Source organism: Hippocampus zosterae, chromosome 13 (assembly GCF_025434085.1).
Source record: "Hippocampus zosterae strain Florida chromosome 13, ASM2543408v3, whole genome shotgun sequence".
Lineage (NCBI taxonomy): Eukaryota > Metazoa > Chordata > Actinopteri > Syngnathiformes > Syngnathidae > Hippocampus > Hippocampus zosterae.
In genome coordinates this window covers 16,744,078-16,766,376 of record NC_067463.1, presented here as the reverse complement: position 1 = coordinate 16,766,376, position 22,299 = coordinate 16,744,078, and the positions used below count along the sequence as shown (strand labels likewise).

At 41.0% G+C, this 22,299-nt stretch overlaps 1 protein-coding gene across 1 annotated transcript in view; it reads left to right on the top strand.

Annotated features, from left to right (window-relative positions):
- Nucleotides 1-22,299, top strand: part of LOC127613356 (transmembrane channel-like protein 7) — a 249,308-nt gene that overhangs the window by 164,637 nt on the left and 62,372 nt on the right. The gene's annotated exons all lie outside the window — the stretch shown is intronic.

The following is a 22,299-nucleotide window of genomic DNA, read 5'->3' as shown; positions in this document are numbered from 1 at the left end:
AGTGAAAGTACATTTTAAGTCTCTCTTAGTCTAGTACAGGGGTCACCAACCTTTTTGAGAGTCAGAGCTACTTCATGTGTCCTGATTGTGTGAAGGGCTACCAAATTGATACACGTCTGCAATAACATTGGTACATATTAAATGTAATAATATTAGAATGTGTTTTTAATACTTTATGATTTTAATTTTCAGGCTCTGACCATCTTAAAGATGTCTCACTATACTGCCAGTGTTTGCATTTTTAAATCATAATTTCTAAGATAAGATATCCTTTATTCGTCCCACACTGGGGAAATTTACAATCATCATATCACAATCCTAGCACTGGCAAGCTATTGGTGTGGGACCAATAGCTTGCCAGTGCTAGGATTGCATCACATGCCAACCGTGGAGTAATCGAGGAATGAATGTCTTAAATTTTCTTTCTGGAGAAATGGCCAAGCACTTCAGAATCAGAATTGCACTGCGTTTGGGCACATTTTGTGGATGATCAGCTTGTAGAAGTAATCTATGACACGCCCTAAAACACACACCTCTGTTTTAACATTGTAAAATGTCTGCAAGCCATTTGTATGTCTCTCATCAAAAGGACTGATTGAGCCAATAATTTTTGATGAAAACCTATGATGATGATTCATTCTCACATCAAGAATTATCATTCCTGCTAGATGAATATTATTCAAAAGTATCGAGTTAACCGATAAAAAATAGTGGCTAATAATGTACAGTTTATAGTACATTATAAGTTTTCTCTTCTTGTCCCTTCGCAGGCTTTAGCAGATGATAGGATGTTGTCAGAATGGTTTCAGCAGGTGGAGGAGGATGGGGATGGTCAAGGTTGGCCGAGTGCAAGTATCAGGACCTTAATTGCAGTGGACAGGCTATCAGGAAGTAGTCCTCAGACCAACCTAATCTCTGATTGGCTATGACTGGGTGGATGGCTGTTGCAGATGGGGCCATCCTCCTCTAGTTGTCACAGAGAGGACAACAGCCGCCTCAACATCTCAAGCTTAAGTAAAAACTCAGGATTTGGGAACAAAAGAAACACCTGAAGGTAGAGGAAAGAGTTGGAATAACTCTGACAACTTTTTTTTGAGGGTCTTTTTTTATGGAGGAAGTACGTTTAGGTTCCTGGATATGGTGCATATTTTTTTCTTAATTTGAAAAGGTGGATTTCAATCCAAACTGGTCACCAGTCTGTCACAGGGCACATATAGAGACGGACAACCATCTGTACTCTCATGAACATAATCACTGAGGAGATTGAACCACAACACCGTATTTGAAAAAAAAAAATGAAAACAATCAATGACCACTGAAAAGTGAAGAGACAGGTTTCAGTGTTCAGACATTTTGAATTAGATTTTTATCATCCCTCCATCCATACATCCATTTTTATACCGGTTGTTCTCATTTGAATTGAAGGAGAGATGAAGCCTCAACTGACTTCAGGTTGAGAGGCGAGTCACACCGCGGACTGGTTGACAGGCAATCAAAGGATTTAGGATAAATGATGAAGTAAATGACTTTGGAAACATGCCATATGAATGTAACGGAGTTATGTTAAAGGTTTGAAAGTAGCGTCAATGGTTTTTCTTAACAGCAATTTAATCCATCCATCCATCCATCCATTTTCTGGACCGCTTAATCCTCACTAGGGTCGCGGGGGATGCTGGAGCCTATCCCAGCCGTCTTCGGGCAGTAGGCGGGGGACACCCTGAATCGGTTGCCAGCCAATCGCAGGGCACACAGAGACGAACAACCATCCACGCTCACATTCACACCTAGGGACAATTTTTAGAGTGTCCAATCAGCCTACCATGCATGTCTTTGGAATGTGGGAGGAAACCGGAGCACCCGGAGAAAACCCACGCAGGCCCGGGGAGAACATGCAAACTCCACACAGGGAGGCCGGAGCTGGAATCGAACCCGGTACCTCTGCACTGTGAAGCCGACGTGCTAACCACTGGACTAAATAAATACTTTTAATTGGTGTGAAAGATCATGCTGGATGAAGCTGAATCATCTAAGATTACAGAACCTTGACAACCTGTCCTCCTTAATTCCATCCATGGAGCTGCCTAGTATGCACTGCACTACAAGCATAAACCACCTATAGCATGGGTGTAGCGGTAAATTTTAAGGTTATATGTAAATGACTGCGAGAAAAGGTCACGCGTCATTGTCATGCGGCGAAACAGCAGGCCAGGTGAAAAAGAATAAAAAGGCAATTCAGCAATGAGATTTTCCAGTTTTCTTTATTTTCAGGAGTGACAGTTGACCAGTTTTTGAGCAGCCCACGTGTAGCACTGCTCTCCAAGTTGTCCGGCCCCCCAGTGACTTCCTCATTCATCTTTTAAAGGGAGTTCACTTGAGCTTCAGGCCAATCAGGTCCAAGCAACAATTGGCCCTTTCCAGGTGGTTGCAATGACCTCATCTGAAATAATTAGTGTTCTAAAAGGTACAACAGTTTTGGATGGAAAGAAATGTGCAACTTTCTTCCATCCAAAATCCACAAAGAAACTTTTATTTTAATATTTTAAATTTTTAATATTTGTCTTTCCACATCATGACAGTCATTCTCAAGAAACTGGGATGAGTGCAAGTGCATGGGGTTTCAATATGGTGGTAAAATCCCTTGTTTTGGATGCTGAATGCTTCTTCGTAACACTCACCATCATCTAAAGACGTTAAAAACCGTGAACAACACGTGTAAGTCTTAAGTTGCTGCTAAATAATATCACTGCACTCTGCTATATGTGCAGACAGGTCCTGCAACAAGTACGTTCTTCAAAGCAGTCCAACTGTAAAATAGTTATATGAAAACAGATGCGGTCAAAAATCTGTGCCAGGAGCACAAGATTGTAGATCATTTCAATAAATCTAAGGGGAGGGAAGAAATTCACAGCCATCCATTTGGGGTCATTTTGGACAGCAGGCAGCTTGGAATTCTTTCTGTAAGCCAGTTGTTACTGGCAGCAGTGTCTGAAAGCAGTGGTACTAGTAGAAGGGCATGCAACTGTATCTATACACAAATGACACGTCTAGTGTACATCGTGCATGATAATCTGTCATACATAAATATTACATGCAGTATAATAATGTTCCGCACATGACCGGTGTACAAGTGCTGTCTCCTTGAAAGGAAGAGCTTGAGAGGAGCACACTAGTGACAGGAGATGATGTGTGGGTTATTGCTCACATCGTCATTAGCGTGGGGATGGAGGGATGACTACTGTATATTGAGGGGCCATGAATATATACATTTAAAAAAAAATTCTCGTCTCACTCCCCCTCGGGTGGTCTCCGTCCCTCATTCAGCTCGGGTCCTCTACCAGAGGCCAGGAAGCTTGAGGGTTCTGCGCATTATCCTTGCTGTTCCCAAAATCCCCCAAAATATTTAATAAAAATAATTTTAAAAAAAATAAAAAAATTAAAACGCTGATAAAACATTGAATGTAACATGTAATGTTTCGGCCACACGGTGATGGACTGGTTAGGATGTCCACCTCACAGAAGTGAAAAAAATGAAAAAATGATCACTTACCGGATTGTGATGTCCCCCGTACGACATTTGTGTTTGTTTCATATTCCATAGATTGTCAGATTTGCAATTGTCCAGTATATTTTCATTTTCCTCCCAGAGCTCCTTCTCTCATCACATGCTGCCTGGATTTTAATTCCCTATTTTTCAGGCGTGCTTGGGATATACTGGACAGTGGCCCAGCAGCTCATGTCTTGGCCTGGATTGTTTATAAATGACACGTGCTCCTTCTCAACCTGCAACGGTAAATTGGAAACAGGATTGCATAAGGTGTACAGTAGATAAAAGCCTGAACTCATGGGCCCATGTTTTGTGCTTGAGACACTTTGGAGTAACAAAGAGACTTAAATTTGTTTTCCCATGCACAATGAAATGACATTATATTGCACATTGCTTAGCAACATTATTACCACCAGAGGTAATCATGTCAGTCCAATTCATCGACGAACAATGATTCACAAATAAGTGTCATGTTATGGCCCAGCTTTAGGGGTAAATGGATACCAAGGAAATGAAAACAAATCCCGGTGGCACCCAGGCCTGTGACAACCTAAAGCAAATCAATCAAGGCTCTCTCATTAAAACAATAATCAACTCTCTGCAGGAGTTGGAGTGATTGGTAAACACTTTGAGTGACAGTCTTGCCAGCCTTAAGGGCAGTTCGAGATGAGTCATGGTGAGTGGGACTTTTGAAGCATTCCGTGTCACTTGTCATCTCCTCACTCTGACCCAGTCGGATGCTCCAGGTTCCACATCGTAATACTGTCTTCATATGATAGACTAATAGAAATCTCGAAGCTTGGGTAAAACAAAATATTCTTCAGATTTTGCTTGGATAAAGTGCTTCCAACCCACTTGTCTGAAGATTTTCCCTCAGAAGTTATTGCATAGACTGTATCTCCCTCCAGTCATGACAGTATTGACTCATCACCTATGAATGGGTTTGAGTTTGTCTTTGTGTGTGTGTGAGTGTGTGTGTGTGTGTGTGTGTGTTTGTATGTTTACAATGATTAAATGTAATTCCCAGTGGTTAGGAAAATATTTGTTTGCTTGTTATATGTATGTTGTCTAACTTTGTTTGTTAGTGTGAGTTCAATCATGTAGTTCTGACATGATGTAGCTTACATCTGACAATTTGTTTGGATGCCTTATTAGTCACTACTCAGCTTTATAACCTCACAGTCTCTCAGGACATTAAGTGGGAGGCCAACATTAACTCCATTCTGAAAAAGACTCAGCAGAGGAGGTACTTCCTGAGGATTCCAAGGAAGTATGGCCTGCCACAGAAGCTGCTAAGACATTTCTACATAGCAGTCATCGAATCAGTCCTGTTTTCCTCCATCTCAATCTGTTTTGGGTCCGCCACAAAAAAGGACAAAATCTGACTGCAACAGACAGGTAGAAAGAAAATCATTGGTGGCACTACCCACTCTGAAGAACTTACACACCACAAGAGCCAAGACAAGGGCACAGAAAATACTACTGGAACCACTAGCCCCTTCTCACCACCTCTTCCAGCTATTCCTTCAGGTAAGCGCTATCGAACCATGCGCACCAAAACCAGTAGACATTCAAACAGTGACTCAAATGTGAATCTTTGCATTTTTGCATACCCCTTTGGGACAGTATTACTGCAATGATCATGGTAGCTCCAACTCTCTACATACTTGAACAATTACCATTGATCAATTTTCCACAGGGCTCAAGGACTTTCTGCATAATTGGACACCTAAAGTTGTGCTTCAATTGCTCTCATTGGTCACTTAAAAATGCATTGATTATCTGCACCAACTTCACAACCGTCATAGTAGCGTGTTACACCACTGATCACTTTATTTCTGCTGGATGACTCTGCACATTGTCGTACAGATGTCATTGAGTGGGTACTACAGCACGATGGTACCCGTACATTATAGAAAGTCTTTCTGTACTTATATGTCAAGTCTTTGTTTATCGTAATTGCACTACTAGTGTAGGCTACGCTACCGGAGAAATATTCCTCGTGTGCTTTACATACTCGGCCGAGAAAGATGATTCTGAGATTCAATAAAATCCAGTGTTTAAACATCATAAAGTTACAGCTAATACCATTATCCTGGATATCACAGGTGCCAAAGTCAAGGACCAGGGGCCATATCTGGCCCGCCACATCATTTTATGTGGCCTGCGAAAGCAAATCAAGCATGTCAAATTCCATGATGATTGCTCAAGTCTGAACCAAAATTTCAAATACAGAGATGTAATATCATATGTAATCCATAATAACAGTCATTATTCTTGATTTCTGATTTTAAAACTATTCATTAATTAATTTGTTGTGCACTGTGTATGTAAGATCCCATCATCCCCATCCACCGACAGCTACACTGGCTCCCTGTCAAACTTGGAATCAACTTCAAAATACTTCTCTATACATTTGAAGCCATCTATAAACTTGCCCCTCCCCACTCTCTGTATCTGTGTGACCCTCTTCAAATTTCCGTTCCCTCTCGTCGTTACGTCTTGGATAGACCGAGTTTAGGGGGGATCCAAAAAGCGTAGATGAAAACAAGGTCTCCGTAGGAAAAAATAAAGTTTAATGTATCAATCGCACTGAATAAGGAGAGAACATAAAGCGCTGGTCCAATAATAAGGACCAGAAGGCAAAATCCAAACGAGTAACAAAAAGCGCTTGCACAAAAGAGCAAGGAAGGAAAAATAATGACCGTAAATACAAATGAAAAACAATGTATCACCAATACACGCACGAAAGCCAAATCACCAAAACAAACCAGTACTTACTTTATAATGGGTACCGAGAAATACAATGCGAAATCACGACGAGGTCAAAAGCCAACTAGTCAAAGAACAGCCAAACAGTAATGCGATAGACAATACTCCCATAACAGGTGTATGACGGAGGAGTCGTTAAATACTGAATCTATTAATTACAGATTGGCAGCAGGTGCGCCAGAAAGTCCGCTAATGCCACCTGCTGGCCAGAAACCGAAATGTGACACTCGTTCTCTCGAGTCCTTATCCTCCCTCCACCTCTGTGCACCCTCTGCCCGCCTCAGGACGATGGGGTGCAGAGCTTTCAGCCGCTCTGCCCCCAAATTCTGAAATTCACTCCCACCCAACATCCGAAATATTGATTCTCTTCCCACATTCAAATCCCATTTCAAAATCCACCTATTTAAAATCGCATACTCAGTTTAAATTAATCTCCTCTTTAATTATTTATAATTTTATCTGTGGTTTTATTGTTCTTGTTTTTGATTCTAAAGTGTCCTTGAGTGTTTTGAAAGGCACTTATAAATAAAATGTATTATTATTATTATTATGTGGAGGTGATTAAACAATTAACTGGTTTCCCAAAATTCATAACGGTCCTCCAAGGCAAACCGTAACTACAATGTTGCCCGCGCCAAAAATGAGTTTGACACCCATGCTGTAACGTTTGGTAATTCAAACCTCTAGGAGTTTACAAGCAAGTTGGAGAGCAAGCCAAACACAAATGAGAAACCAACTCTACAGTTACAGTATATGGTGTTAGAAAACAACGTACAGGTGCAGACTATATAGGTGTGTTTGTGTGTGTGTGTGCGTGCGTGCATGCGTGTGTATGTGCGCAAGACTGTTCAGTGCTCTGAAAGGCAGCTGAATAACAGTCCACTAGGGAAATCACTGTCAGGCTGTGGGAGAAGTGTGTCAGCCCTGACCCCAGAGGATGACGAGTTGACTTAGCAGTGCCACATGATCGTTTGTGTGTGTGAATGGCAGGACGAGCTAAGTAGGTGACGTCTGTGGACCATGAGCTTTAACATCTTAGGGTTCATTGTATTCAAATGGCACACTACAAAGATTAATGACCTCCTCCACCTTTTTAGCCGAGAATGAAGTGGATGAGATAGCAGATGAACAATGTGAGTGTCACAAAAGGCCTCCAGATTTCAATCTGAGGTTTTTCCCCAATTGGTTGTGTAGTTTTAACCATGTTGTGCCTAAAATTAATAGAGTGGACTGAGAAGGTAGGACAAACAGAAATGAATAGGCTTGTGATGAGTAGTGATTGTAGTGAGTCTCCTTCTGTTACGAACTCGGGTAAACCGAGTTAGGGAGGGGGATCCAAAAAACGTAGACAAAAACAAGGTCTCCGATGTGAAGACAATTTAATGTCCAAATCGAATCGAAAATAAGCGAGAACATAAAGCGCTGGTCCACAATGAGGACCAGGAGGTAAATCAAAAACGACTAACAAAAGAAGCTTGCACAAAAGAGCAAGAACAGGAAAGTAAAGCCACAAACTATGAACGAAAAACTATAACACTTTGTACACGCAAGAAAAGCCAGATCATCAAAACAAAATGGTACTTACACACAAACTTGGTACCGAGACTACACGCGAAAACACGACGAGGTCAAAAGCCACTAGTCAATGAGCAACGAGGTACGCAATGCCATAAACAATACTCCCACAACAGGTGTAGAACGTAGGAGTCCTTAAATAGTGTCTCTGTTGATTAATGATTGCCAGCAGGTGTGCTAGAGAGACCGCTCCTGCCACCTGCTGGCCAGACCGAAAAACCGAAATGTGACACCTTCTAATGTGGAACTACCACCAGAAGATGCCTCGGATACTTAAACTGCCCAACTGAAACATCCTAAAAAATTGTTATAAACACCCAAAACAATCAGTGCCATAGCCTTGACACTAAGCCCAACCAATGAAACAACCTCGTTAAGTTCTGTGGGACAGTTGGAGTTCAGTGATGGCCTCATTGGTTAGCTGATATCCTCGTAACCCGCAATATAGACCCACGCCAAAGTGCATCCATCGGCTGTATTCGGCCAAGCTGCATGGGTAATCCTGAAGCAGGGATGACCCTGGGACTGCAGGTTGACCACATTAAAGTTGGCCATTTCATTCCTCCTCGCAGTCCCACTCACATTCACGTTGGTGGTTGTGCAACTGGATGGTGAGACTGATGAGTTCCTCCAGCCCAGTGGTTTCATCCCACATACATCCCGTCATACAGATAATTTTACCAAACGGTATGTGACAAAAAGTGTTTATCTTTATTCATGGTAACGAAAAAAATAATTACAAAGAGATTATTGCAAATCACAGTGTAGTAGAACTGGCAGACCCGTGGATGAATGCTCATTGATCAGATGTCTCATAGGATCTGCTACAGTCTTGCTACCCTAAAATGTTTTTTGAACTTTGAGGTTTCGCTGTTTGTCTTGAAAAATGTCTTCATTTTCTACAAATCATATCAAACCTCCTTGTCGGCTAAACATTCTCTTGAGTACAATAAACTGTTTGAGCCATTTTCATGTGCTTACTGGGAAATCGAATCGACTTTAATGGACTTTATCCCCCCCTCTCCCTTTGAAAGAACCAATACATCATCCAAGTATATCACTCTGGGAGAATATTGGTCGTGGTGGTGAAGCAGACAATAGTTGAGCCTCTTAAAGCCGATCTAGAGGGAAATACCCATAAAAGGTTAACAAAAGTCACCTCGCAGATATTTCTTTCTGTCTATTAATCACATTAAGACGCTTACATAAGGGGGAGTTATCTATTAGCATGGGGTCAGACAGCTCACTAGGGTAAGTGTGACTCATTGAGCTTGTGAGTTTAGTTGGAAATTACTTTCATGGCTGCGCCAGCCTCTACTTTAGTAATATATGTTAATAGTACTAATAGTATATACTAATAGGCTGCGGTTGAGAGGAAAGAAATTTCATCTGTGCTGTACTGTAGACTCTACAGTGAAGAGCATTATTCTGTAGAGTCTACAGAAGCACAAAACTCTTGTGTAAAGTATGACAACAGATATTGATTTGTTGTTTCCTTGTATAGTTAGGGCCTTCTATAGTTAGTGAGTGTGTGTGTGTGTGTGTGTGTGTGTGTGTGTGTGTGTGTGTGTGTGTGTGTGTGTGTGTGTGTGTGTGTGTGTGTGTGTGTATGTGTGTGTGTGTCATTTGTGGTCATCAATTATTCACAAGTTAAGCCCAAATGGGTAATAAACACTATTGCTAAGATATAAAGTCAAATAGAGAACGGTACATTATATTTTGATGCGGAAAATATTTAATATATGATTAACTATTACAGTAAAAGATTCAAATCTAATTAGTGTGTAATGACAGCTTGATTACATGTTAATCCAATACAGTATTACAGACAAAGTGAAAAAAAAACGTCAAACCATAGCTCGTTTCCCTCATTGCTGCTGCTTTTCTTGTTACGCATTTGCCCTTTGTGTTTTTGTCATGTAAAAAGCATTGCTTTTGAATCTTTAATTATCATTAGACATAAGTGTCCCGAGTCTATGTATGGTAAGCACATTTAAGAGTAACATCAATTATCTCTCTCGACATCTCATTAGAGATTCTGCTGACATTCTGGTTGCTGGTACTGCGGTCGTTCCCTCAACACTTGCAAGTTCCCTTCCACAATCACAGAGGAAAGTGCTTGGTCATTAGGAAGAAAATGCATCACAGTTCTTCTCTGTCACTCATTTTTAAACCATTTTTCCTCTCCAGTCAGTATCGGAGACGGCTGCAGTGTAATAAGCAGCAAATATGTCAAACTTGAGTGTGTTGGGGGGAAATATTTGGTCCCCATCTCACAGAGATACAGTACTTAATAACAACTGTCGGGGATTGTGACAATCATTTTGACATCATTTTTAGAAGGTTCTTACTTTATTGCATCCTTAACTCTACAATGAAAGTTGTAAGGGATTAAACTGGGATCCATTGACACACAGTCAGTGACTTTTGTCCATTTGTGAACTAGTAAACATCAGTTCTGGGTGGGTACCTCATGACTGAAATGTATGAGAACAAGTGGACCCCCAGGGAACAAGAAGTGCACACACTAATTCGATCAGCCTATTTATTTGCAGGTAGGGGTATTATTACTCTCACTAGTACGTATCTCAAGGCCCATTTTTTTGTCTAAACCACTCGAAAAATAATTTCTATTTAAAGCAAGGCGGGGAGCTCTCTTGCCTGCAGCCATGCAGCAACTATTACTGTACATCTTTGAGCCAGGTCCTCCAGGATACCTTGTGAGCCAAATAAAGCCTGACACTCCTCAAGAAAAGCTTTGTTGAATCGCACTGCAAAACACTGCAGTTAGGGCTTGATTTGCTTAAAGTTCACCCTTGTGAGCCCACAACTGAAGGGGACATTTGGACAAATATGAACAGACAGATGCGTTTCATAACACGTCAGCCTGAAATAATGATGTTTTGTATTCGTTAAGGACAAGCAGTCTGATGACGTTTCAAAGGTGAGTGAATGCCTTTTTTAAGTGGTACATACAAATGGCAACGTTGTTAAAAAAGTGTACATACAAAGAAGACATTACATTGCATTATCAATGTAAAATATATGCGTAGTAAATAGCTGTCAACCAGTGCAAGGTGTGCCGCGCCTCCTGCACAGTCAGATGGGATGGACTCAGGCCCCCCACCCACCGCCCCTTCCTTGAGAACAGGTGGTATGTGGTATACAAAACAGATGTGTTTAATCGAATCAGTTAATCCCAGAGAAACCGATTTGATCCTGTGTTGTTTAGTTTCTGTTAAAGACAACAAAAGAAAACACTCCTTGTACATTGATCCTGATTCATCTGTACCTCATTCATGTGCATCTAAAAGCATATCTGATAGAACGGATGCTTGGGGTAGGGCCAACACACTGATGTATGCATTAGGGCATGAATGCGCTTCTTGGTATTGGATTACTAAGTACTGTCCATCCTACCATTTTCAAGACCACTTATCTTCGCTCGGCTTGGAGCTGAGAAAGAGCCTGACTTTGGGTGAGAGGCAGTGTACACCATGGACAGGTCACCAGCCAATCACAGGGCACATCTAGACAAGCAGCTGTTCACACCCACATTCACACTGTCACTTGTTGGGAATTGCACCCATGTTGCCTTTACTGAGGTCAAGCAAGCGACCACCACATCGTCAGTGACTCATTGATACAACAACAGGATTGCATAAACATGTTCTCACAGCAAGATAGCGAAGTAGCTAACACATCTGCCTCACAGTTGAGAGGTACAGCTCACTTCCTCTGTAAAGTTTGCTTGTTCTTCCCTGATTTGTGTGGGATTTTTCCCGGAAAAGTACCGGTAGTCTAGCTCCATCCTGCAATCAGTTGTACAATATGCCTCGGCCAAACTCACCTTGGATAGGCTCCAGCTAATCAAAAACCGTAAGGAAAAGCAGAATCGAAGATAGAGAGTAAAGAAAATGAATGAATGGATGTTCTCACAAGAAGAGGGAGGCCAAAAAAATTCAGCAGTAAATATCTGTATGTGTGAACCGGAGCTCTCCCTACACAGTGCAGCTCAACTACATTTCTGTCTCTATTTTGCAAACATTTCAGCCAGTTCCACAATGGTGGGGCCATATTATTGCATGGCTCTGAAAATATGACGCATTGTCAGATTATTGTCTACATAATCATGATTTTGTGTAGAGGTGTACTGCTAAGAAAAAGAATAATAATAACTGACGTTCTTATCAGATGACTCACATTACATTAAAAGTAACAATGACAGTGACACGTAGCAACTCGGCAATGAGTGAATAATGTGACACTTGGAAATAATGAGCATATGAGAGCAAGGATCGTCAACGATATTATCAAGGGTCAGTGAGCGAGACTTTGCTGTGAGCATGCGTGGCAAACAGATGAACGCGATGGCATGCTATCGCATACCGAAGCAGCAGTGGAATTTGCATGCAGTGCACTCGAGTGTACAAGTACTGAAGCAGCGTAGAGGAATGCATCGTCTGCCCAGTGTGAGAATAAACCAAGTGAAATAAAAAAAAACATTCTTCAACACTTTTATCATACTAATTCCCGGAAAACTTCCGACAACACAACCAAAATATAACACATGTACCGGTATATATATAAAAATAATAATAATAATAATGCTGATAACGGATGCTACTTTCTGGATATTTGTCCAATGTAGTAGTTGTTGTTTGTCGCCACGTACACTGCATACACAAAGATGCTTCTAATACTGTGATTACTTTGCTCAGCTAGAAGAGATGGTAAATATTGATGCAGTTGACAAAAATAAACATTGCTACAATAACTCCTCTTGGCTGTCATGGTCTTTGAAAAAGTCCTTGAACTTGTGCTCATTAGGCTCTGTAGGTGTACCTAGAGAAGTGTTCCTCAAGCGTATTTCGGAGGTATAAAGGATAATAAAGGAAAGAAAAGGACAGTGTAAGCAAAAAAATAAAAATCCATAGAGAACACACTCCGTTGGGGAAATTTGAGTGTAAGGATGAAGCATTTGCTTCTACCTATGGGCCCCTTCAGCTCGTGCAAGCAAACACACCAACACTCAGATACACACGTCAAATTACTTTTGATTCTAATGAGACCAAGGCCAGCTGGGCAACAGTGCGCTTCTTGTGGTCCGTTTCTGGCTGTCAGGATGTTGTCCCAGAGTACCTCACATGTCAGCCTCTGCTCACAGCATCCTAACTGTTTTTCAACACATCGGTGTGTCCTCCTTGTGTTTGTTTGTCCTTCAGAGTCCCACGTCAGAGAGAGAAAATGTATCTGAAATGTAATGTTAACAATCAGATGATTAAAAAAAAACATGTTATTCCTATTTAAAATGTAGGATAAGTCTCTGCTTTTCAGTTTTAGTGCAAGAAGTTTACGTATGATTATTTGGCCATTCTACTCATTTCAAATGTCTTTTGAAAGCTGCTCCAAAAAGAAGTCCGCCCCAAATTTACATGAATCAATATGTCACTAGTCTGCCATGTTGCCATACATAAACGATAATATAGAAATAGAAAATTGGACAAAGACAATTTAAAAAATATATATCTTTTGATGAAATGTTTATATTAGTATCTCATTTTATTCAGTGCTGCAAACTTAATCCAGCACTTTTGTCACGCAGGCTAGTTTAAACATGACCATAAAAATGTGGAATGACAGAGCCACGAAGAAAAGAATGAGACAATGTCTTCAAGGAATTATGTCATCCTTTCTTTGAAGCTAATGTGCTGAATTGGAAGAATTGAAAGTGGCTCTTCATTTCATCACCTCATCTTCTGGGCGAGTGCTTCGGTGTGCACTTCATGTTTGTGTGCACGCTGATGACGGAAGTAGAGGTGAAATGGCACTGAGCAGCATTTTGCCAGAAGTTTCTCATTCATGCTGGAAGATTTATTGAGTCACATAATTTGCCGCCTTATTTTCAAAGTACTCATTTCATACAAATCAGGAGGCATCCTGTCGGTTTTGCAGAGAAAAGAAGGGGGGGGGTGGCGGGGGGGGGTCCCCTCCAGTGTATACGTGCATGTCACTCCCTCTGATGTAAACCGTCTCAGATGAATTACATTTAAGACAGAGCTGGAGTGAAAATCCTCATGTAATATTCATCCATCCATCCATCCATTTTCCAAACCGCTTTATCCTCACAAGGGTCGCGGGGGATGCTGGAGCCCATCCCAGCTGTCTTCGGGCAGTAGGCGGGGGACACCCTGAACCGGTTGCCAGCCAATCGCAGGGCACACAGAGACGAACAACCATCCACGCCCACACTCACACCTAGAGTGTTCAATTTAGAGTGTTCAATCAATCTGCCATGCGTGTTTTGGGGTTTTTTTGGAATGTGGGAGGAAACCGGAGTACCTGGAGAAAACCCATGGAGGCCCGGGAGAACATGCACACTCCACAGAGGGAGGCCAGAGCTGGAATTGAACCTGGTACCCCTGCACTGTGCGGTCAACGTGCTAACCACTGGACCACTGGGGCCACCCCATCATGTAATATGAATTACAAATTCACCTTTTTTCTAAAATCATTTGTTTGCCTCGGTCCCTGGATTGTGAGAAGGAAATTAAGAGTGTGATTGGAAAATTACACCCCATCACGGAATCCAAATGTGCATTGCCTATGCCGTTGCCCCGCTGCTACCTCCGTACATCCTACACTGTCCTATACGCGTTCTTAATTGCTTCACATCTGGCTGAGGGCTGAGGCACTTTCGGTCTGCTTTGTATTAGTGAGCAGTGTATAACACCTGACATGGATTAGGCACGTTCACTGCATATACTGTATACGCATGTGCTCACCTTGGTTTGCGCTCACACTCAAGACATGCCAAAAGCAATAAAATCAATAATACCGACGGTGAAACACAGTTTTTGTTGTGACCTTTTATCCTTTGAGGTATGAAAATGAATCAAATAGCCGTCAAAGTGTTACGTCTGCCTGTTTGTTTTTGTTTCCAGCCTAGGCTGGAGTGAAGGGCGGTTCCGTACAATTGCCGCACCTATTTCAGATTATCATTAGCCTTCCTTGTATTTAAGGAAGCCGACTTGCTGCTTCTCCTTGTTGGATTATCGACCACTGTGCTTCAAGTGTTGTATTCTTGACCTCTCCATATTATTCATAGTCGCTCTTGTTTCAAAGTATTTTCATTATTTTATGATTGCTCTTCATCCTACGTTATTGGCCTTTTGACATTTCATCTGCGTATTCCCACTGTTTGACTTTTGCAAGTGCTTTTTGCTTATGCATTGTTTTTACTGGTTCCTTGTGACCAGCGATTTCTGTTGGTACTTTGTCAGTCCGCTTTTCTGGTAATAAATATTTTCGTTTGTGCCTGTATTCCTGGAATACAAACACTTTATTCGGTTCAGTTCTGAACCTATCACAAAATGTCTGAAATTGATTGCCTGCCTTGCCAGTGTACATAAAGTATGCATGTTATTTTAACTGCCTTCTTCATTTACGAGCTAATTTATGCCTGTTATAAAACAGTATTTCATTTTCCCGAAACAACAACCATATGATATGCATTTTACTTCAATCACTGTGGCCAAATTTGAAATACTTTGGTAAATGGCTGAAAAAAAACCCCACTTTGAGTAAAATGATGAAAAACAAAAGAAAAGAATCAGAATAAATCACAGGCATTGGAGTAGTTTCAAAGGTGTGGTCTCTCATCGTTTGGCCTGTCTCTACCAATAAGTCCTGAGTTTGAGTTCTGTTCCGACTGCACCTCGGTGTGCCTCCACTGCTGCCACCGCATATCAGCTCACACATCAACATTCCTGGATGTGTAAAAACACAACAGGAAATAAGACCACAAGTCTTTTGGAATATATTAAGGTTCAACAGGCAAGAATGAATGCATGGATGTAATTCATAAATGGCACAAAGTTTCTTTTCAGATTTGCCACGGTATCATATGTTAACCATCAATGCCATCACTAGCACTATATATCCAGGGACACACACACACACATTTTCGTGCAACTTTATAGGTATATTTTTCAAAGCTCGTGTTTGTGTGTGTGTGTGGCGTGGCTGGAGCCTATCCCAGCTGTCTTCAGGCAGTAGGCGAGGTACACACTGAATTGGTTGCTAGCCAGGGTGCAAGGCACACAAAGACAAACAACCATTCGCGTTCACAATCACACCTCGGGACAATTTTGAGTGTTCCTTGAACCTGCCATGCATGTTTGTGGAATGTGGGAGGAAACCGGAATACTCGGAGGAAGCCCATGCAGGCATGAGGAGAACATGTAAATTCCACGCAGGAAGACTGGAGCCGGAATCAAGCCCTGCACTTCTGCATCGTGAACGGATGTGCATTTGCAACTGAGATTTTATTCCATCTCACGTTTTGGGACAGATTTTGTACAGCTTGGACTTTATGGTCACCAACCAATCGCAGAGCATGTATAAACTGAAAAACTTTTGTATAAACGAAAAACATCTCAATGACAATGACAATTTTGGGGGTGTTTAATGAAACACATGCACATCATGCAAACTCCACACACAAAGGTTTTAGCCGGCAATTCGATCTTTTCAATGTCAGACGTGCTAACCTCCATTGCACACATTTGAATGTGCTGTTATTGGCTTTCATTAAGAGCAGCACCATCACAAACGGCGACCTAAATAACTTCCAACGTTTTTTTTTTCACATGGGAGTCACACAAGTGTGAGAATTGTCCCCCCCAATGAAGTAGGAAAAGTTGGTTTCATAAATCTTCCATTTCAACCAAGATATGTGAAGGAGGGTAATGAGAGATCGTTTATCTCTGTTGGCCATTAGCCTTAGTGTGTGAAGTCATTAGCCAATGTAATTAACTCGTGTTAAATTAAGATGAGAAGCATGCAGAGTTGATGTGATTTCCTGAGCTTCTGACTGTGACCTACTTAAGTGAGGATTTAAACTTGTTTGTTGATGCTTTATAAAGGGGCCAACACACACACACACACATACATATAAATCTTGTGTGAATCTTACACAACATGGACACATGGATGCATTATGTGAAGTCAGTGTAGCATAACAAAAGCCATCCAAAGACCCTGAAGTCACACTGCAGAGACAATATCTTATGTAATGGGTGTTTTTCTGCCATTACTATTGAAACGCTAGCTGATTATGCATACATTAAATTCTATACCTGTGTTATCCCTTGGACATTACAATTGTTTTCACAAGAATAGAGGGTGAGATAAATAATTGATTATTTGTGGCAGATGTAAACAAATCTAGGTCAATTAATAATGTTTAATAATCGATCATTAATAACATAATGGTTATTGAACGACACACAGTAGAGCGGCCGCTTGACCAACTTAATAGCCACTGTTGAGTCTGTATCTGTATTTGATAAGAATATGAGCTCAATGTGAATATTCAGCACAATATGATGAATTAGCAATAATGAATGCTTTTTGGCTTTTTGCAAAACAATGAAACAATAATTTGAAAACATTAGATTTTAATTACAAAGTAATATATTTTACTGTTTGTATTGAGTGAAGAAAATTGAAATTCATTGAAGCCTCACCTTTTGATGTAATAGGGAATGAGCCCTGCTGCATATCGTGAAAAGACATAAGTGGCACACCCCCACAATAAATAAATAGGTAAATAAATTAATTTATGTATTCATAGTTTGAGCCAAAACTATATAATGAATTATGATCTAAAAACTCTTTAAGATCTTCAAACTCATTGTATATTATTTTCCTTAAAAATAAATGGCAGACACAAGATTTGTTTTCCCTAAAACACATTTCCCTGAATCGCATGCACATACAGTATAGCAAAGACTCGTCATAATTTCCACTACCGATACGTACTAAAACGACATTTGCCCTGGCATACAAAAAAAGTATTGATAAGATAGATAAAAAAAAACCTTTGTCTCACAATTGAGAAGTTTCCAATTTACAGCAGCAAAATTATAAAATGGAGAAGCAGAAGAACAAAAACATATAAATTATATATATACGGTATATATATACAGTATATATATATATATATATAAGCATATTATAGTTTAGCGCAGATTCCTGCCTTGACATTTTTGCCATCACAGACTAACTTCCGATTAACCATGTCATTTTTTTTTGTGTGTGTTTATAGTTCAAGATAAATTCCAGAGGAAAATAAAAAGCGAATCATGAATCGCCAGAGGTTCACTGTAAATGTACTGTATGTGTAAAACGTATTACACGCATATTCCATTTTATCATCCCCCTTTGACAAGTAAACAAGGTTAAATGAGAGCCGTGTGACATTTTGCCGGTGCATTATAAGATAACATAAGAAAACCTCTATTAGTCTCGCAATGGAGAAATTCCCAATTCACAGCAGCAAAGTTATGAAAGGAAGAAGTAGAACAACAAAATATAGGAGCTGCTGGAAAGGCAGCCACTCTCGCGACGCCATTTGAAGTCAAAATAACACAAATAACTCAACACAACACAACACATAAGACACAGACAGTCGTGCAATCTTTACCACTTTTCTGCATACACTTTGTTGTCTGAAGCAGTTATAGATGAAAGAGGAGAGGATCAAAGTGTCCTTTCACCAGTGGATCAGAGACGTCATGCTGAAAATGTGCACACGTCAGCTACAAGCTAAGTTTTTAAAGCAAACACGAAGCTGTAGCGTCCATCGACGAAAAGAGATTAGTTCACTTCTCCTGTCCCACGTAATCCGCTTCAAACTCCAAGCCGCGACTCCTAGTTCCAAATCCGCATCTGCGCTCCGCGCTAACGCTCCTTTCTTCTCATCGTCGGCTCCTCAAGACTTACATCCATCCAGCCACAGACCGTTCAACAGCACCGATCTCTCCGCTGAACAAAGCGGGGCTGTGAAAAATGCTGCCCATTACAGGCGCAAGACACAAGCGCCCGAGACTGTACAGCAATGACAGTCAAATGGCGCCGACATTCCTCCCAGTCAAAAACAGTGCTGGTATACCCATGCTGCAGAGAAGGCGCAACCACCAAGCACAGAGTCTCCTCCTTGATGAATGTCGTGGCCAAAAAAATGCTGAAAAAAGTGCACATCAGGTCCACAAGACATAACAACAAGCACAAAGTGACAAAACAAACACAAAAAAAAAAAAGCAAGTCTCATGAGAGCACTTGCTGACGGCTGCCTACTCGGGCGCCATCTTGACTTACAGTACATTTTCTGCAGCCAAACTCTGCCCTTAAGATGTAAAGACTTTTATAAAGCCAATATAAAGTCAGTTGAAAATGCTGATTTTTGCCGTTATGTAGTGACACCAAAAGGGAATCAAGTGCAAATTCAAAACCTGCTGTATGCCACATTTCAGTGACTAATTAAAGTAGTAAGTAAAGTTCATGCGCCCAAGCCTGCCTTTTGTATTCATCTATCACAGTGACAAATAATTGGCACTGACATCCCTTCATCCATTATCCAAACCACTTATCCTCACGAGGGTCATGGGCGTGCTGCAGCCAATCCATGTTGAAAAAAATTGACTTTGTGCCAACACCCCAAAAGTTGATCCATCCATCATCATCTGTGAATATCGATTTTATTCCACTGACTGGAAATGAATGGACCGTGTTTCATTTAAGACCTTGAAATGCCGCTGCCTGTCTCTTGACTGGTACTCGTAAGAGGGAGCACATAACTCCTACGCTGGCATCCCTTCACTGGCTCCCCATTCATTTTACAGTTATTTTCAAGAACCTCCTCTTTGTTTTCAAATCTCGGAATAATCGCGCGCCACCTTACCTCTCTGAGCTCATCCGCTCAGTATATGCCTCACTGATGGTCTGTGTCCATGGCAGCCGACAGATTTGGGTTGGTGTTGAGGATTTAACCTCGCAATGGCTGGCTATGCAGATGGAAAGGATTGACCTGCTGTGACCTTGGAGGAGTGCCCTGCTCAGCGACGATGGCGACCTCGTGATGCAAAACGTGCTGCAATGCACCAAAGCGGATCAGTGCCGATGCGTGCACACACAAAAACAAACACACTGCCTGATGCTCACTTATACACATTTAACACATAAAATGCACTGAGCAATATGCGACTCAGTACCTGCAATGCTATGGATAGTTTAGTTTATGCATATATATGTATATATACAGTATATATATCTTCATTCATTCATTTTTCGGACCCACTTATCCTTACGAGGGTCGTGGTTAGTGCTGGAGCCTATCCCAGCTGTCTTCGGGCTGTGGGCGTGGGGCACAGGTTCAATGTCAGGCTTGCGCAGAGCTTGCTGATGATCTGATCATTTGAATCAGGTGTGTTGGAACAGGGAGACTTGGAAAACATGCAGGTCAGCGGCCCTCCAGGACCTGAGCTTGACACCTATGCTTTAAATGATTGGACTTATTATTTTTACAGTAACAAAGATGAGCAGCAAAGCATATGCCGAGTGCGGAAGTCCAACTTATTTATCAGGGGTTAACTTTGCTTTTAGTCCTTCTCGTCAAATGTCTTTTCTGCTCTAGTGTTGACTCTTGAAAAATAAAGTCCAAGTTTTCACTTGTTTTTATTTAGCAGCCTGACAGCAGTCGGTAGGAATGAGCAGCGGTATCTCTCCTTCTTGCAGGTGTAACAGTCTCAGTGCTGTCAAGGCGGGCTGGAAGAGGGTGGGAGGGACCGTCCATCATAGCTTTTAGTTTAACTAGCATCCTCCTGTTGCCCACCTCCTCCAGAGTGTCCAGAGAGCAGCCGAAGCCCTCCTGACCAGTCGCTCCAGTCTCTCTCTGTCCTGGGCTGAGATGCTGCCTGACCAGCAGATATTGCCATAATGGAGGGCCTACGCCACCACAGAGTCATAGAAGGTCTTGAGGAGTGACCCCTGAAGCCCAAAAGACCTTAGTTTCCTGAGTAGGAAGAGTCTGTCCCTTCTTGATCAGCGGGCGTCTGTGTTGGTAGACCAGTCAAGTTTATCTAATATCTTTGCGTTATATTGTTTTATCCAACCATGAACACACAAATGCATGTACATAATCGCAAGGGTTACAAAGGTAAAACTAATTTACTTACTTTCTATATATTGCTCGCTATGAACCAAGCTTCATTATGTTGAAAAAAGGCCACATCCTCACACACGACAATAGAATAGAAATACTTGCTACACCACTCTGGATACACAATGAACACATAGTACATCCTTTAAGACTGGACTCCGCTCAAAAAGCTTTGCCTCGATTTGTTGCTGGGTTTTGTCTCCTTGTAAAACCCTAGAAGGCTGCAGCTGCTGTTTCAGGAATGTGTTCTATATTAAATTTCAAGGAAAAAAAAGCTAAAGAAATTTATGATTGCATTACTGATTTTATATTGTATTGTGTTATATGCTATCATTGTTTCTCATGAGGTTGTGAGTGTATGTACATTGCATCAGATATCCGAGGATACAGATGTTAAGCCCCAATTGTTTGGACAGGATGTAATGGAAGGTGATAGCTGCACAGGAAGGGAAACTTGCTCTTCCAGTTCCAGTATTTAACGGGAAATCCTGCCTAGTTTGACTCTGTTGTTTCCCACCGAGAAAGATCAAACTGGCTCCAATGATGAGATCATATTTACCGCAAGTTGAGGAATTGCTCAGCACATCAGAAAAGCGAGAATCAAACTTCAAGCCATCACTTTGCCTCTTATTTGGATTTCCAGTCATTTTCTTAAAAGTGTCTTCGCGTTCACACTCAGGCACATGAGTTCTCCGTACTGGCAGACTGTAAGAATTGCACAAATGCACTTTTAAATACAGAAATCTGTTTATTATATGATATATATCCTATACATTTTGATATATTAGTTAGAATACCTGGAAGTCAAAAATAATGGTCATAATATATTCATATATATTGATATATAGAAAACTAATCCAATAATATACAGTAACTTGGACATTGTTTTCTTGTAAAAAAGAGAGAAAAAAACAAACAAACAAAAAACATCCTATCTTAAATTTAGGCGCTTTATCTGAGATGTTAATACAAAATGAAATGACACCTGGGCATTGCATTTTATACGACTACAACTTTTTCAGCAGCTATAAGATCATCTTGGTATAAGACACAGGAAAATACGTTGTCTTTGCTAGAATATCAAGAGATGTTTTCTTTTAACGTAATAGATTTAAAGGTCAGTTGAAACAGAACAAGAAGGGTTTCGTGATGGTCGAGATGGATTTGGCATTGGTAGACTGAACATCAGATGACACGCCTTTTAATTTCACACTTTAAAATGAACAAAGTTAATGGGAGAGGAGAGGGAGCGTTGAATCGGAGAGCTTCAAAAGTTAATGATGAGAGAAAAAAAACATGTAGGATGGTGGGTGAATGATGTGCTTCTCCACCAATTAGCTATTTTTGTAAACAAATGGAAGGCAACACACACACGCACACAAGCCTGTTCTTCTGAGAACGTGGC